The following is a 17,971-nucleotide window of genomic DNA, read 5'->3' as shown; positions in this document are numbered from 1 at the left end:
GAAAAAGTTATATACAGTACAGTACTGTATGTGTCAAATGAGAACAACACAGAGGCTGAGAAACCCTTAAGTCAACAGTCCAAAGGTGATACAAAATGTGTAATCCAAAGATGTGTCACCCAAAATGACACACTATAGTTTGTACCCTTCTAATCCTAAAAAAATGTTTGGACTGTTTTGGTAATGATCAACATGTCCTCGTATTCCTGTGTCCATTCCGCCACACTCTTCTACCAATCACAATACGAGGAAATGATGTATATTTACCCGAAAGAAAAATTCTGAAAAAACCCAAGGCTTTATACAGATGAAGCCTTCAATTAAATCTCTTTCTACCGTTTCTCCATTGAGAAGTATAGTCACGTCCATTCATTCATCTCAACAACCTTGATATGTAAATGATCTCAGAGAGGTGGAGAGGAGGTTGCGGTAAACACAAAGCAGTCCTCTGACACCTGTGTTATGTCTATATGACGTGCATGGTGCACAGTGCCCCCGGCTGAACTAAGTTTGCTGGAAGTGGACTTAGCTAATTAAGCTATAGGAGCTAGTATATATAATAAAAATGTAATTGAACTAGGCAAGTCAGTTAAGAACAAATTCTTATTTACAATGACGGCCTACACCGGCCAAACCCAGACCACACTGGGCCAATTGTGCTCTGCCCTATGGGACTCCCAAATCACGTCCGATTGTGATACAGCCTGGATTTGAACCAGGGTGTCTGTAGTGCTGAGCCACTCGGGAATCACAGAATAGTTCTGTGTATAGACAAAGAAATGCTCAACCGATTGGAACCGGGACAAAGAGCTCCACAGTCTCTCTTTTCAATTTACGGGAAAGTCTTTGGGCCAAATGTCCCCTCCCCGTCTGAAATTTGAAAGATGTTAACACCAGCAAAATCGTCATTTGTCCAAATAACCAGTGACGGAAAAACCCAAACACCAGAACTAATGCCACTCGTTATGTCACGCATCCTGTAGTATAAAGACAGATCTACAGTACTATTTCTGTTTACGTAGTCTGTCCACGAGAGACTATCTGCAGACTAACACAGTCTTGTGGCAGACTTCGGCACAAGGAGCCTGAGAAGGAGGCTACCTTACTACACAACACACTGGGCTGTGACAGGGGCGCGGGAGAGCCAGACACCTAGAGAGGAAACCCCTACACACTGTAAAACACTGTTTTGTTGATTCAACTAATAATAATTTAGTAACTGGCTCCACAGCCTCTTTTAGTTCACTTAACTTTTCAGTTAAAGTGTTAAAAAAAGATTGTTGGCCGAAACTTCAGAAAACATAGGGACAACCACAGTGCTTTTAACATACGCTTCAAAGTACATATCTGACACACGCTGACATTTTGCATGTTCATATAATTTATTGTTCATATACAGTGCCTTCAGAAAGTATTCAGGTCTCTTTGACTTTTTCAACATTTTGTTACGTTACAGCCTTATTCTAAAACTGATTAAAAAAAATAATAATACTCAGCAATCTACACACAATACTCAAAAATGACCAAGCGAAACAGGGTTTTTAGAATTTTTTGCAAATGTATCAAAAATAAAACACAGAAATATCTTATTTACATAACTATTCAGACCCTTTTCTATTAGACTCGAAATTGAGCTCAGGTGCATCCTGTTTCCATTGATCATCCTTGAGATGTTTCTTCAACTTGATAGGAATCCACCTGTGGTCAATTCAATTGATTGGACATGATTTGGAAAGGCACACAACCGTCTATAAAAGGTCCCACAGTTGACAGTGCACGTCAGAGCAAAAACCAAGCCATGAGGTCGGACGGAATTGTCCGTAGAGCTCTGAGACAGGACTGTGTCGAGGCACAGATCTGAGGAAGGGTACCAAAACATTTCTGCAGCATTGAAGGTCCGAAAGAACACACTGCACTCCAACATTCTTTGTTTATTTATTTATTTCACCTTTATTTAACCAGGTAGGCAAGTTGAGCACAAGTTCTCATTTACAATTGCGACCTGGCCAAGATAAAGCAAAGCAGTTCGACACATACAACAACACAGAGTTACACATGGAGTAAAACAAACATACAGTAGAAAAATAAGTCTATATACAATGTGAGCAAATGAGGTGAGATAAGGGAGGTAAAGGCAAAAAAGGCCATGGTGGCAAAGTAAATACAATATAGCAAGTAAAACACTGGAATGGTAGATTTGTAGTGGAAGAAAGTGCAAAGTAGAAATAGAAATAACGGGGTGCAAAGGAGCAAAATAAATAAATAAATACAGTAGGGGAAGAGGTAGTTGTTTGGGCTAAATTATAGATGGGCTATGTACAGGTGCAGTGATCTGTGAGCTGCTCTGACAGCTGGTGCTTAAAGCTAGTGAGGGAGATAAGTGTTTCCAGTTTCAGAGATTTTTGTAGTTTGTTCCAGTCATTGGCAGCAGAGAACTGGAAGGAGAGACGGCCAAAGAAGGAATTGGCTTTGGGGTTGACCAGAGAGATATACCTGCTGGAGCGCGTGCTACAGGTGGGTGCTGCTATGGTGACCTGTGAGCGGAGATAAGGGGGGACTTTACCTAGCAGGGTCTTGTAGATGACCTTCTTCCATTCTTAAATGGAAGAAGTTTGGAACCACCAAGACTTTCCTAGAGCTGGCCGCTCAGCCAAACGGAGCAATCGAGGGAGAAGGGCCAGGGTTAGGGAGGTGACCAAGAACTTGATGGTCACTCTGACAGAGCTCCACAGTTCCTCTGTGGAGATGGGAGAACCTTCCAGAAGGACAACTATTTCTGCAGCACTCCACCAATCAGGCCTTTATGGCCAGACGGAAGCCACTCCTCAGTAAAAGGCACATGACAGCCCGCTTGGAGTTTGCCAAAAGGCACCGAAAGGCTCTCAAACCATGAGAAACAAGATTCTCTGGTCTGATGAAACCAAGATTGAACTCTTTGGCCTGAATGCCAAGCGTCACATCTGGAGGAAACCTGGCACCATCCCTACGGTGAAGCATGGTGGTGGCAGCATCATGTTGTGGGGATGTTTTTCAGTGGCAGGGACTGGGAGACTAATCAGGATCGAGGCAAAGATGAATGAAGCAAAGTACAGAGAGATCCGTGATGAAAACCTTCTCCAGATCGCTCAAGACCTCAGACTGCGGTGAAGGTTCACCTACCAACAGGACAACAACCCTAAGGATCTGCAGAGAATCGTGGGAGAAACTCCCCTAATACAGGTGTGCCAAGCTTGTAGTGTCATACCCAAGGGGACTTGAGGCTGTAATCACTGCCAAAGGTGCTTCAATAAAAGATTGAGTTAAGGGTCTAAATACTTATGTAAATGTGACATTTCAGCTGTATTTTAATTTTAAATTATCAAAAATGTCTAGAAACCTGTTTTTGCTTTGTCATTATGGGGTATTGTGTGTAGATTGATGAGGAAAAAATTGAATTTAATCAATTTTAGAATAAGGCTGTAACGTAACAAAATGTGGAAGAGTCAAGGATTCTGAATACTTTCCGAAGGCGCTGTAAATGAACATGCATGATGTAATCATGTATGTTGAAAACATTGTATGTTAAAAGGACTATTTGAAAGGTTGGGTGTCCGTAGCCTTCGTTTTCTCAAGTTGGAGCTAAGTTCGGGCCAACTAAAAATGTTAAGTTCAGTTAACACTGACCGAAAAGTTGAGTAAACAAAGAGTAAACTCTAACCCTACAGACACCCATTCAATGGTAGAATGATTATTATCAACTGGGTGGTTCGAGCCCTGAGTGCTGATTGGCTAACAACCGTGGTATATCAGACCGTGTACCACGGGCATGACAAAACATTTATTTTTACTTCTCTAATTACGTTGGTAACCAGTTTATAATAGCAATAAGGAACCTCTGGGGTTTGTGGTATATGGCTAATATACCACGGCTAAGGGCTGTATCAAGGCACTCTGCGTTGTGTCATGCTATGGAACAGCCCTTAGCCGTGGTATATTAGCCATATACCACACCCCCTCTGGCCTTATTGCTTAATTGTCTCCAGCAACCTGCGGTGGGTGTAATTGGAGCAAGGGGTCTCTTGTGGTGTCTGGACTGATTTCAGAAGCCACTCGGAAAGTTAATCTGCCATATCAATCACTACTGGTTTGGGATGCCTACTGAGAAAACAATTGGTTCACTGCCAAAACATATGAAGAGGGAGAGAGAGAGAGAGGGGGAGAGATTCAGAGGGAGATGAGGGGGGAGGGAGATACACTGTACAGGGGGTGAGGGAGAGAGAGACAGAGAGAGAAGAGAGGGAGAGAGAAAGAGAGAAGAAGAGAGATGCCACCAATCTATGCTGCGTTACACACACATCTGAGAAGCAGTGTGCTAGATCATACTGAGAGAGAGAGAGAGAGAGAGAGAGAGAGTGAATGAATGAATGAATGAAATGAACAGAAAGAGGAAGAGAAATTATACATCTTATTGCTCTTCTGTTTATCAGCCATCATCAGAGGAAAACATCAACACTCGTTTCCCTAGGAGATCACAAATCAGTGAGAACAACAACAACATAAACATTTAAGATGTTTGTTTGTTGACAAAAAATGTAGTTTTAATGAGTAAATGAATGATGCCTGTAAGGGGGAGGGTTAAAAGATCTTCATGTGCACATAGCATGATTTATCATGTATTTCACATAATACAATACTTTGTCCATAGTAGTACAGTGTATTGTATTTAACACACAGAGGCTTTACATTTGACAATCTGCAATACATCACGATAATTGTATTAAACCACATACTATAATATTATGTAGTAATCTGTATAATGCTATTCTACACATTGTCAATCTAAACAAAATCTCTACATGGGAATCTCTGTGCATCATGGATAATGCCTTTGTGATGTACCTCATCAAACACAGCAATGTACCTCCCAAATGGCACCCTATTCCCCATAGAGCCCATAAGGTACTGGTCATTAGTAGTGCACTACCGAGGAATAGGTAGGGTGCCATTTAGGACGTATCCTCTGTGTCTGTCTGAACGCCTGCAAGATATTCCCCCTCATTTAGTGATCCACTTTGTCATTACTATGGAGACTTCCTCTGAAGTACTGTAGGTGCCTGCTGCCGTTATCCAACTTTATTTTTACTCTTCTCCGGGAACATGCACAGCTCTGTAGGTGGGAGGAGAGCAGAGACATGAAAGACGAGGAGAGAAAATTGAGTTATATATAGATGGTATAGATAGAACACTCAGAACCATCCAGACAGTGTTGATTGAAGGAGCTATTCAGACTCCAAATGGTTACAGTTATGCACGGCTTGAAAGTTGATTTATGCATTAGTGTAGACACTTTGTTCCTTTCCAGTGAATATACCCCACCACCGCCCTGCTCTCTTCTGAATTCAGATGGAAGACGAGTTTCTTTCTGAGTGCAGCATTTTTATGTCTATGTGTTTGCGAGTGTGTGTGTGCGCATGTGTATGAGTGTGTGAGAGTGTGTGTGTGTGTGTGTGTACGTGTACGTGTACGTGTGCGTGTGCATATGCGTGCGTGCGTGCTTGTGTGTGTGTGTGTGTGTGTGTGTATGTGTGTGTGTGTGTGTGTGTGTGTGTGTGTGTGTGTGTGTGTGTGTGTGTGTGTGTGTGTGTGTGTGTGTGTGTGTGTGTGTGTGTGTGTGTGTGTGTGTGTGTGTGTGTGTGTGTGTGTGTGTGCAAGTAAAAGTATCCGAATCAGTTATAGAACCCATTGCCCTTTATGGTTGTGAGGTCTGGGGTCCACTCACCAACCATGAATTCACAAAATGGGACAAACACCAAATTGAGACTCTGCATGTACAAAGTAAAACTCCAAATATTCATGCAGAGCAGAATTAGGCCGATACCCGCTAATTATCAAACTCCAGAAAAGAGACGTTCAATTCTACAACCACCTAAAAGGAAGCTATTCCCAAACCTTCCATAACAAAGCCATCACTTACAGAGAGATGAACCTGAAGAAGAGTGCCCTAAGCAAGCTGGTACTGGGGCTCTGTTCACAAACACAAACAGACCCCACAGAGGGGCTCTGTTCACAAACACAAACAGACCCCACAGAGCCCCAGGACAGCAACACAATTAGACCCAACCAAATCATGAGAAAACAAAAAGATAATTACTTGACACATTGGAAAGAATTAACCAAAAAAATGAGCAAATTAGAATGCTATTTGGCCCTAAGCAGAGAGTACACAGTGGCAGAATACCTGACCACTGTGAGTGACCCAGACTTAAGGAAAGCTTTGACTAGGTACAGACTTAGTGAGCATAGCCTTGCTATTGAGAAAGTCCGCCGTAGGCAGACCTGGCTCTTTAGAGAAGACAGTCTATGTGCACACTGCCCACAAAATGAGGTGGAAACTGAGCTGCACTTTCTAACCTCCTGCCAAATGTATGACCATATTAGAGATACATATTTCCCTCAGATTACATAGACCCACAAAAAAAATGGAAAAGAAACCCAATTTTGATAAACTCCCATATATTTTGGGTGAAATATCACAGTGTGACATCACAGCAGCAAGATTTGTGACCTGTTGCCACAAGAAAAGAGCAACCAGTGAAGAACAAACACCATTGTAAATACAACCCATATTTATGTTTATTTATTTTCCCTTTTGTACTTCAATTATTTGCACATAACATGAGATTTGAAATGTCTTTATTCTTCTGGAACTTGTCAGTGTAATGTTTGCTCGGCTCCCGAGTGGTGCAGCGGTCTAAGGCACTGCATCACAACAGTACCTGGATCAAATCCAGGCTGCATCACATCTGGTTGTGATTGGGAGTCCCAGAGGGTGGGGCACAATTGGCCCAGCATTGTCTGGGTTTGGCCGGAGCAGGCCGTCATTGTAAATAAGAATTTGTTCTTAACTGACTTGCCTAGTTAAATAAATAATTACTGTAAAAAAAAGTATTGTTTATTTCACTTCTGTTTATTGTCTGTTTTACTTGCTTTGGCAATGTAAAAGATATGTGTCCCATGCCAATAAAGCCCCTTAAATTGAAAATGAATTGAGAAAGACAGAGAAAGAGAGACAGAGGAAGACAAAAGAGAGGAAGCGATCATGTTTGCTTTGATCTGTACATTTTAGGACAGATAGTTGTGCTACCCATCAGTAACTTCCAATAGAAAGCACTCTGGGCTAATTCCACCGTAACGGTCATGTCACAGAATTGGAGGGACTCACTTATCATTTTCATGCCAGTGAATGTAAAATGATGGTAAAAAGGGTGGTTATTGAAGCACATACTGTACTAGGGTTAGGGTTGAACTGGGATGTGGACATGAAGGTAGGGTTAGGTTTTGGTTGAGGCTAGTTATTATTATTATTAAACCTTTATTTAACCAGGAAGGGCTCATTGAGATTTAAAATCTCTTTTTCAAGAGCGTCCTGGCCAAGATAGGCAGCGCTAAGTCATTACAAAAATTACAGACAAACAACATGAAAAACTACAAGTAATCTAGTAAAAACCATAGAATTAACAAAGAATATAACAAAATCAAAAACAGCCAATTAAAAATATTGACATGTCAGGGAATCAGTCTCAAGATCATTCATCAGTGATTTAAAAATACCAATCGGGACAAGTTCTTCCAGTTTAAAAGTATTTTGTAAGGCGTTCCAAGACGATGGCGCAGAGTACATAAAAGCCCTTTTACCAAATTCAGTTCGGACATTTGGAACAGTTAGCAGGATAAAGTCCCGCGAACGAAGAGAGTACCCACCACATTTCTGAACAATAAAAATGCCCAAATAAAAAGGTAGTAAACCCAAAATGGCTTTGTAAATAAAAGTATACCAGTGACTGAGCCTACGAGTGACTAGAGAAGGCCAGACAACCCTGGTATACAAAGTGCAGTGGTGCGTAAGTGTTTTGCAATTTAAAATAAATCTCAGAGTGCCATGGTAAAGGGTGTCAATTGATCTCAAACACTGAGCGGAAGCATTCATATATAAAATATCCCCATAGTCTAGTAAAGGCATAAATGTAGCTGATACTAGCCTCCTTCTGGCTTCAAAAGAAAAACAAGCCTTATTCCTAAAATAAAATCCTAGTTGTTGAATATGCATTTTAAAAGAGAGGCCATCATCAATCAAAATTCCAAGATATTTATATGAGGTTACAACCTCAATCTCCTTGCCCTGACAGGTAGTAATAGGTGAAAGGTTCAGAGGTCTATTTCTTGCTTTAGAAAACACCAGTTGTTTAGTTTTGTCAGTATTGAGGATAAGCTTCAATTGAGACAAGGTATGTTGAACAGTATTAAAAGCAGTTTGCAAGTTCTGGAAAGCTTTTGTAAGAGATGAAGCACAACAGTAAATAACAGTATCATCAGCATAAAAATGAAGTTGTGCATTTTGGACATTTTTGTCAAAATTATTTATATAAATAGTGAATAAGAGAGGACCAAGTACAGAGCCTTGGGGCACACCATTTAAGACAGACAATTTAACAGACCTAAGCCCATCAAATTGAGTGCACTGAGTTCTATCAGACAGATAGTTAACAAACCATGCAACTGCATGCTCTGAAAGACCTACACTCGACAATCTCTGCCTTAGTATAGCATGATCAACTGTATCAAAAGCCTTAGAGAGATCAATAAAAAGTGAGACACAATGCTGTTTTTTGTCAAGAGCTTTAGTGATATCATTTAAAACCTTCATGGCTGCTGTGATTGTGCTATGCTTCTTCCTGAAACCCGATTGGTACATTGAAAAATAGAGTTAGTAAATAAAAACTCTTTTAGCTGTTCACTCACAAGGGTTTCAAGTATTTTCACCAGGGGTGACAGCTTTGAGATTGGCCTATAATTATTTAAACGAGTTGGATCTCCCCCTTTTAAAAGTGGCAGGACAAATGCTGATTTCCAGATCTTTGGAATTTCATTACATTCCAGGGTTAGATTAAACAGATATGTAAGTGGTTCAGCTATGAAATCAGCTGCCAGATATAAAAAGCAGGGATCCAAAAGATCAGGACCTGCAGGCTTTCTCTGATCTAAGGATTTCAGGGCTTTATGTACCACCTGCACTGAGAATGGCAAAAAGCTAAAAGTTTGACCAGCTCTCACTGGTTCATCCACACAAGTTTGTACAGAGACAGAGGACACTGAATCAAACAGCCTACCAGATGATACAAAGTGCTCATTGAAACAATTCAGCATTTCAGTTTTGTCATATACAGCAACAGAGTCCTTCAATACACATGACGGTAATTCATTAACATTACTGTTACCAGACATAGACTTAATAGCCTTCCAAAACTTTCTAGGGTCATTCAGGTTATCAGTGGTAACAGACATAAAATATTCAGACTTGGCCTTCCTAAGAAGAAAAGAACACTTGTTTCATAACTGCCTAAAAACAAGCCAATCAGCATCAGAACACGATTTCCTTGCTTTAGCCCAGGCTAGATTACGGTCGTGAACAATGCAAAAAAACTCAGACGAAAACCATGGATTATCCCTCCCTTTAACCCTGAACCTGCGGAATGGCGCATGTCTGTTTACTATTTGGAGAAAACCATCATGAAAGAATTTCCAGGCAGTTTCCACATCAGGGATAAGCTCAATCGTGCTCCAGTCAAAATGAAACAAATCATGAAACACTTCAGATTTCTCTTACGAATAAAACGCGGGTTAGTCTTAGAAATCTTAGTATTTCTAATAGCAACAACAGCACAATGGTCACTTAAATCATTACAAAAAACATCAACCGCAGAATATTTATGTGGAACATTTGTCAATATCAAATCAATCAGGGTAGAATTATCTGGGCATTTTAGTTTTGGGCGAGTGGGTGAGTTAATCAACTGGGTAAGATTCATAGAATTACAAAACATTTTTAAATCATCAGACACCGGCATTAACCAACACCAGTTGAGATCACCAATCAAACCCTAGTGTTAGGGTTGAACCCATATTGACTCCAATGCTTCCCACAGTTGTGTCAAATTGGCTGGATGTCCTTCGGGTGGTGAACCATTCTTGATACACACAGGAATCTGTTGAGCGTGAAAACCCCAGCAGGGTAGAAGTTCTTGAGAGAAACCAGTGCGCCTGGTACCTTTTGTTGTTTCTATCTTCTTGCACTTTGTGCTGTATGTGCCCAAAAATGTTTGTACCATGTTTTGTGCTGCTGCCATGTTGTGTTGCTAGCATGTTGTTGTCATGTTGTCTTGCTACCATGCTGTGTTTTCATGTGTTGCTGCCATGCTATGTTGTTGTCTTAGGTCACTATTTAGGTAGTGTTGTGGTGTCTCGTCGTGATGTGTGTTTTGTCCTATATTTTGTATTTTATTTTTAATCCCAGCCCCCATCTCCGCAGGAGGCCTTTTGCCTTTTGGTAGGCCGTCAGTGTAAATAAGAATTTGTTCTCAACTGATTTGCCTAGTTAAATAAAGGTTAAATAAAATATAAATAAAACTACCACACCTCGTTCAAAGGCACTTAAATATTTTGTCTTGCCCATTCACCCTTTGAACGTCACACATACACAATCTATGTCTCAATTGTCTCAAGGCTTCAAAATCCTTCTTTAACCTGTCTCCTCCCCTTCATCTACACTGATTGAAGTGGATTTAACAAGTGGCATCAGTAAGGGATCACAGCTTTCACCTGGATTCACCTGGTCAGTCTATGTCATGGAAAGAGCATGTGTTCTTAATGTTTTGTACACTCAGTGTGTATAGACAGTATGGGCAGTATGTGAATAGAAAATGTTTGTATAGCAGTATTTATATAGGATGAGCCATGACTAGAATACATTATATACATATAAAGTGGGTAAAACAGTATGTAAACATTATTAAAGTGACCAGTGTTCAATGACTATGTACATAGGGCAGCAGTCTCTAAGGTGCAGGGTAGAGTACCGGGTGGTAGCCGGCTAGTAACAGCGACTTAGGTTGAGTGCAGGGTACTGGGCTGAGGCCGGCTAGTGGTGACTGTTTACCAGTCTGATGGCCTGGAGATAGAAGCTGTTTATCATTCTCTCAGTCCCAGCTTTGATGCACCTGTACTTCTAGATGGTAGCAGGGTGAGCAGGCCGTGGCTCGAGTGCCTAAGGTCCTTGATGATCTTCTCGGCCTTCCTGTCACACTGGGTGCTCTAGATGTCCTGGAGGGCAGGCATTGTGCCCCCTGTGATGCATTGGGCTGACCGCTGCACTCTATGGAGAGCCCTGCGGTTCTAGATGGTGCAATTGCTGTACCCGGGGGTGATACAGCCCAACAGGAGGCTCTCAATGGTGCATCTGTAGAAGTTTGTGAGGGTTTTAGGGGCCAAGACTAATTTCTTCAGCCTCCTGAGGTTGAAGAGACGCTGTTGCGCCTTCCTCACCACACTGTCTGTGTGAAGGGATGAATTCAGGTTGTCAGTGATGTGCACGCCGAGGAACTTGAAGCTTTTGACTCTCTCCACTGCAGCCCTGTCGATGTGGATGGGGGTGTGCTCTCTCTGCTGTCTCCTGTAGTCCATGATCAGCTCCTTCGTTTTGTTGTTGTTGAGGGAGAGGTTTAGGACAGATAGTTGTGCTACCCATCAGTAGCTTACATTAGAAAGCACTCTGGGCTAATTACACTGTAAAGGGAACTTCACTTAATAAACTTGGAGGTACTCATTGATTGTTTTCATGCCAGTAAGTCTCAAACGATGGTAGAAATCGACCAGGGGGTGGCCAGTCACTCTTCCTGGGGAGCTATGTGTTGGAGTAGGGCTAGATCAAACCCTTGCATACCCAGTATCTCTCTAGGAGGAGGATTGGCCACCTGGTATAGACTAATAGCCAGTATGACCCTTCTCAGAGAGGACAAAAGGTTTTGTTTTCCGATTAGGCATGGTTAAAATGAGCTAATGTGAGCCTTCCTTAGGGATGCGTTTTCCCTATGAACCCTTTGGGTCACCATAGTTACCCTAGTTGGCATAGACTAATAGCCCAAAGGGTTTAAAGGTCAAATGGAGAAATGAGGATGGAGTGTCTTAAATACCAGCTGTGAAGAGGAGGCCTTTGGGGTTATGACATCGTACCTGTGGTGGGGGAAGTAGAAGGCAAAGAACTGACAGTTGAGCATATTCAAGTATGCTATTGTAAAGTTCAAGGGGATTTTAAGTTCACACTTCCCTCAAGAGTCAAAAGACTAAATTATAGGGTATATTGAAAGATTGGCACGACATGCCCTTGATTAGAGTGAGCGGGTTGGGTGCGTGCTGAGTTCTGTCCTCCATACAAATAAAACTGACATTAGACCAGAGTATAGCAACAACAACAAAAATTTGCCAAAATATTGACCCTGAGAATATGTAAAAACGGTGATCCTGTGCAGACCCTGTAGATCATTAATATTGAAAAGATTTCCACAGTTTGAAATCATATAAAGGTTTAGTCATCTATTTTGTTGGATAAAGAGGGGTGTGTGAGAGGCCCCTTAGAATGATCAGTTCGCCATGTTAAAAGGTCATTCATTTAAGCTGAAATTCAGAATTCTGCAATGTTGTTACAATATTTGGGTTGTTCATTACACAATCATGGTGTCACGTCCTGACCCTAGTAAGATGTAATTTTCTATAGTTGAGTAGGTCAGGGCGTGACAGGGGGTGTTTTGTGTTTTTCTATGTTTTGTATTTCTATGTTTATGTTCTAGGTTTCTATTTCTATGTTGTTGTTTTTTTGGGGGTTGATCTCCAATTGGAGGCAGCTGGTCCTCGTTGTCTCTGATTGGAGATCATATTTAAGTAGGGGTTTTTCTTCCTGGGTTTTTGTGGGTTATTATATTTTGAGTAGTGTTTGTTTCTCTCTGCGACACGGTTTGTTGTTTTGTCATTTCAGTTATTTATGTATTGCAAAAGTTTCACAGATTAAATAAAATGTGGAACTACAACCACACTGCACTTTGGTCCGCTCCTTTTGTCAGCCGTGACAGAATAACCCACCATCAAAGGACCAAGCAGCGTGGGCAGGAGGACTGGATTAAGCAGCGTGCCCGGGAGGAGATGGCATCCTGGTCGCTGGAGGAGTTGGAGGAAAGGATAGACTGGACCTGGGAGCAGGTATTGGAGAGATACAACAGCCTGCCGGGGAAGCAGGTGGAGGCACGATACCAACGGCGAGGCAAGTGCGAGAGGCAGCCCCCAAAACATTTTTTGGGGGGGGGCACACAGGGAGATTGGCAGAGTCAGGTTGGAGACCTGTGCCAACTCCCCGTGCTTACTGTGGGGGGCGAGTGATCGAGCAAGCACCATGTTATGCTGAGATACGCACTGTGTCGCCAGTGCGCAGCTACAGCCCGGTGCGCTCGGTGAAAGCTACTCACAGGTGCCGTGCTAGAGTTGGCATTCAGCCAGGAAGGAGTATGCCTGCTCAGCGCTCCTGTCTCCGGTGCGTCTTCTCGGCCCAGGTTATCCTGCGCCAGTTCTTCGCACGGTGGCCCCCAGTTCGCCAACACAAACCTGTGCGACCTGTCACAACGTCTCGCGCTTCTCGGGCTACCGGGGGTATCCAGCCAGGATGGGTTGTGCCAGCCATAAGCTCCAGATCGCCAGTGCGCCTCCACGACCCAGTATACCCTGTGCAAGCTCTGCGCAACTGGCCTCCGGCGACGCTCTCCAGTCCGGAGCCTCCAGCGACGTTCCCTAGTCCAGAACTCCCAGCGACGTTCCCTAGTCCGGTGAGACCTATTCCAGCTCCACGAATGAAGCCTCCAGTGATGATCTATGGTCCAACGCCTGTAGAGATGATCCATGGCAAGAAGCCTGTAGGGATGATCCATGGCCCGGAGCCTGTAGAAATGATCCATGGCACGAAGCATCAAGTGATGATCCATGGCGCGGAACCTGTAGTGATGATCCACGGCATGGAGCCTGCAGTGACGGTCCACAGTTCGAACCCTCCTGAGACGGTCTACAGTCCGGAACCCCCTGTGACGGCCTACAGTCCGGAACCTCCTGTGACGGTCTACAGTCCGGAACCTCCTGAGACGGTCTACAGTCCGGAACCTCCTGAGAAGGTCTACAGTCCGGAACCACCTGAGACGGTCTACAGTCCGGAACCTCCTGAGACGGCCTATAGTCTGGAATCTCCTGAGAAGTTCCCCAGTCCAGAGTCTCCAGCGGCGGCCTGCAGCCCAGAGTCTCCAGCGGCGGCCTGCAGCCCAGAGTCTCCAGCGGCGGCCTGCAGCCCAGAGCCTCCAGCGGCGGCCTGCAGCCCAGAGCCTCCAGTGGCGGCCTGCAGCCCAGAGCCTCCAGCGGCGGCCTGCAGCCCAGAGCCTCCAGCGGCGGCCTGCAGCCCAGAACCTCCAGCGATGATCTACAGTCCGGTTCCTCCTCCGACAATCCACGGTCCGGTGGTACTAAAGCAGAGGGATCAGCGGGTGGAGCGGGGATTACGCCCCGAATCGGAGCCGCCTCCTCTGCTGGAGGTTATATGGACTGCATTTGAGCCGCCATAGAAAATTATCACCCTCCCTACCCTCCCTTTTGTTTTGTGGGTTATTTTGTTGTTTTATGTTGCATTCGGAGTCTGCACCTTTGGGGGGGGGGGGGGGGGGGGGGACTGTCACGTTCTAACCCTAGTAAGATGTCATTTTCTATAGTAGAGTAGGTCAGGGCGTGACAGGGGGTGTTTTGTGTTTTTCTATGTTTTGTATTTCTATGTTTATGTTTTAGGTTTCTATTCCTATGTTGTTTTTTTGGGGGTTGATCTCCAATTGGAGGCAGCTGGTCCTCATTGTCTCTGATTGCAGATCATATTTAAGTAGGGGTTTTTCTTCCTGAGTTTTTGTGGGTTATTATATTTTGAGTAGTGTTTGTTTCTCTCTGCATCACGGGTTGTGGTTTTGTCATTTCAGTTATTTATTTATTGCAAAAGTTTCACGGATTAAATAAAATGTGTAACTACAACCACGCTGCACTTTCGTCCGCTCCTTTCGACAGCCGTGACACATGGCAATATAGACATATATCATATTGAATTACATTAAAGAACAGGAGGAATTGACACCTGAAGAATATTCTCCTCAGATACGGTTTCTTTGAACACCCATCTCAATAGACAGATGCATTCTTGTACTGCGACACAGTACTCCCCAGTCCTTCCAGTGCACATGCATGCGAGCCTGTAAACTAGCACCATGGACAGCAGCCTCTGGATACAGTGATTTAGCGTTTCATTGGTGTTGGGCTAGCCTGCCTAGCAGACTAATCATACAGTGCATTCGGAAAATATTCAGACCCCTTGACTTTTTCCACATTTTGTTACGTTACAGCCTTATTCTAAAATTTATTAAATTACATTTTTTCCTCATCAATCTACACCAATATCACATAATGACAAAGCAAAAACAGTTTTGACATTTTTGCAAATTTATTAAAACGGAAACTGAAATATGTCATTTACATAAGTATTCAGACCCTTTACTCAGTACTTTGTTGAAGCATCTTTGACTGTGATTACAGCCTCTAGTCTTCTTGATTATGACGGTAAAAGCTTGGCACACCTGTATTAGGGGAGTTTCTCCCATTCTTGGAAGATCCTCTCAAGCTCTGTCAGGTTGGATGGCTATGTGCTTAGGGTCATTGTCCTGTTGGAAGGTAAACTTTTGCTCAAGTCTGAGGTCCTGAGCACTCCGGAGCAGGTTTTCATCGAGGATCTCTCTGTACTTTGCTCCGTTCATCTTTCCCTCGATCCTGACTAGTCTCCCAGGTCCATGCCGCTGAAAAACATCCCCACAGCATGATGCTGCCACGACCATGCTTCACCGTAGGGGTGGTGCCAGGTTTCCTCCAAGCGTGACGCTTGGCATTCAGGGCAAAGAGTTTAATCTTGGTTTCACCAGACCAGGGAATCTTGTTTCTCATGGTCTGAGAATCCTTTAGGTGCCTTTTGACAAAATCCAAGCGGGCTGTCACATGCCTTTTACTGAGGAGTGGCTTACGTCTGTCCACTCTACCATATAAAGGCCTGATTGGTGGAGTGCTGCAGAGCTGGTTGTCCTTCTGAAGGTTCTCCCATCTCCACAGAGGAACTCTGGAGCTCTGTCAGAGTGACCATTGGGTTCTTGGTCACCTCACTGACCAAGGCCCTTCTTCTCCGTATGCTCAGTTTGGCCGGGCGGCCAGCTCTAGGATGAGTCTTGGTGGTTCCAAACTTCTTCCATTTAAGAATGATGGAGGCCATTGTGTTCTTGGGGACCTTCAATGCTGCATCAAAGTTTTGGTACCCTTCCCCAGATCTGCCCCTCGACACCATCCTGTCTTGGAGCTCTATGGACAATTCCTGGCTTAGTTTGGTTTTTGCTTTGACATGCACTGTCAACTGTGGGACCTTTTATATACAGGTGTGTGCCTTTCCAAATCATGTCCAATCAATTGAATTTACCACAGGTGGACTCCAATCAAGTTGTAGAAACATCTCAAGGTTGATCAATGGAAACAGGATGCACCTGAGCTCAATTTCAAGTCTCATAGCAATGCGTCTGAATACTTATGTAAATAAGGTGTTTTTGTTTTTTATTGAAATAAATTTGCTAACATTTCTAAAAAACTATTTTCGCTTTGTCATTATGTGGCATTGTGTGTAGATTGACGTGGAAAAAAAAGATTTAATCCATTTTAGAAAACGTAACAAAAGTCCAGGGGCAGGGGTGGAAATCCCAGGGGGGACGGGGGGGACACGACCCCCCCCCCATCCTGGGAAAAATATGATTTGTCCCCCCCAATATATCACTGTAAACATAACTATGTAATTTAAATCATATTACTAATATGCAATAAAAGCAATTGTGCTGATTATAGACACTTAATAGCTCGTTTTTAAGTTTCAAAAGATTGCGCCCCCCCCACCCTTTGCCTCACAATGGTTTGATCCACTGCCAGTTTCTTAGTTGGCAAGGTAACAGAGGGTTCGTATCTACTGTAAATTAGTGCTTCAAAGTCCCTGTGATAAGGTTAGTGATAAACTGAAGTCCAAACTGAACAGAACTACACTCTGTTCTACCATTGTCTTAAATATATTTAATGGTCTCGTTGCAAAAGCTAAATTGTCGCAAGGGAACTTTTATTTATTTATTTTATTTCACTTTTATTTAACCCGGGTAGCAAAGATTATAGCAAACACCACTGAAACGGAATTGGTGCTCGCTAGCTTTGCAAATTCAGCTATTGTTGGAAGCTAGCCAATATGAAACAAACGATTAAAATTACAAAAGGTTGCAGCATATGTTGTGTAAATGGTGAACGCATACAGCTGTCAACTCTTGTCACTGCAATCTGTTTCACATTTGCTAGCTACCTTTTAGATCGAAGCCCATATAGAATGATAGAAGATAAGATGGTAGAAGCCCATCTCCTACTGTAAATAACCTGCACACTGTGTGTGTGTGTGTGTGTGTGTGTGTGTGTGTGTGTGTGTGTGTGTGTGTGTGTGTGTGTGTGTGTGTGTGTGTGTGTGTGTGTGTGTAACCGATGTGAAATGGCTAGTTAGTTAGCGGTGGTGCACGCTAATAGCATTTCAATCAGTGACGTCACTCGCTCTGAGACTTGAAGTAGGGTTTCCCCTTGCGTTGCAAGGGCCGCGGCTTTTGTGGCGCGATGGGTAATGATGCTTCGTGGGGTGTCAGTTGTTGATGTGTGCAAGGGTCCCTGGTTCGAGCCCGGGTTGGGGCGAAGAGAGGGACGGAACCTACACTGTTACATTGATGCTGTTGACTCGGATCATTGGTTGCTGCGGAAAAGGAGGAGGTCAAAAGGGGGGTGAGTGTAACCGATGTGAAATGGCTAGTTAGTTAGCGGTGGTGCGCGCTAATAGCATTTCAATCAGTGACGTCACTCGCTCTGAGACTTGAAGTAGGGTTTCCCCTTGCGTTGCAAGGGCCGTGGTTTTTGTGGCGCGATGGGTAACGATGCTTCTTGGGGTGTCAGTTGTTGATGTGTGCAAGGGTCCCTGGTTCGAGCCCAGGTT

Source organism: Salmo salar, chromosome 14 (assembly GCF_965601325.2).
Source record: "Salmo salar chromosome 14, fSalSal1, whole genome shotgun sequence".
NCBI lineage: Eukaryota > Metazoa > Chordata > Actinopteri > Salmoniformes > Salmonidae > Salmo > Salmo salar.
This window is presented reverse-complemented; position numbering follows the sequence as displayed.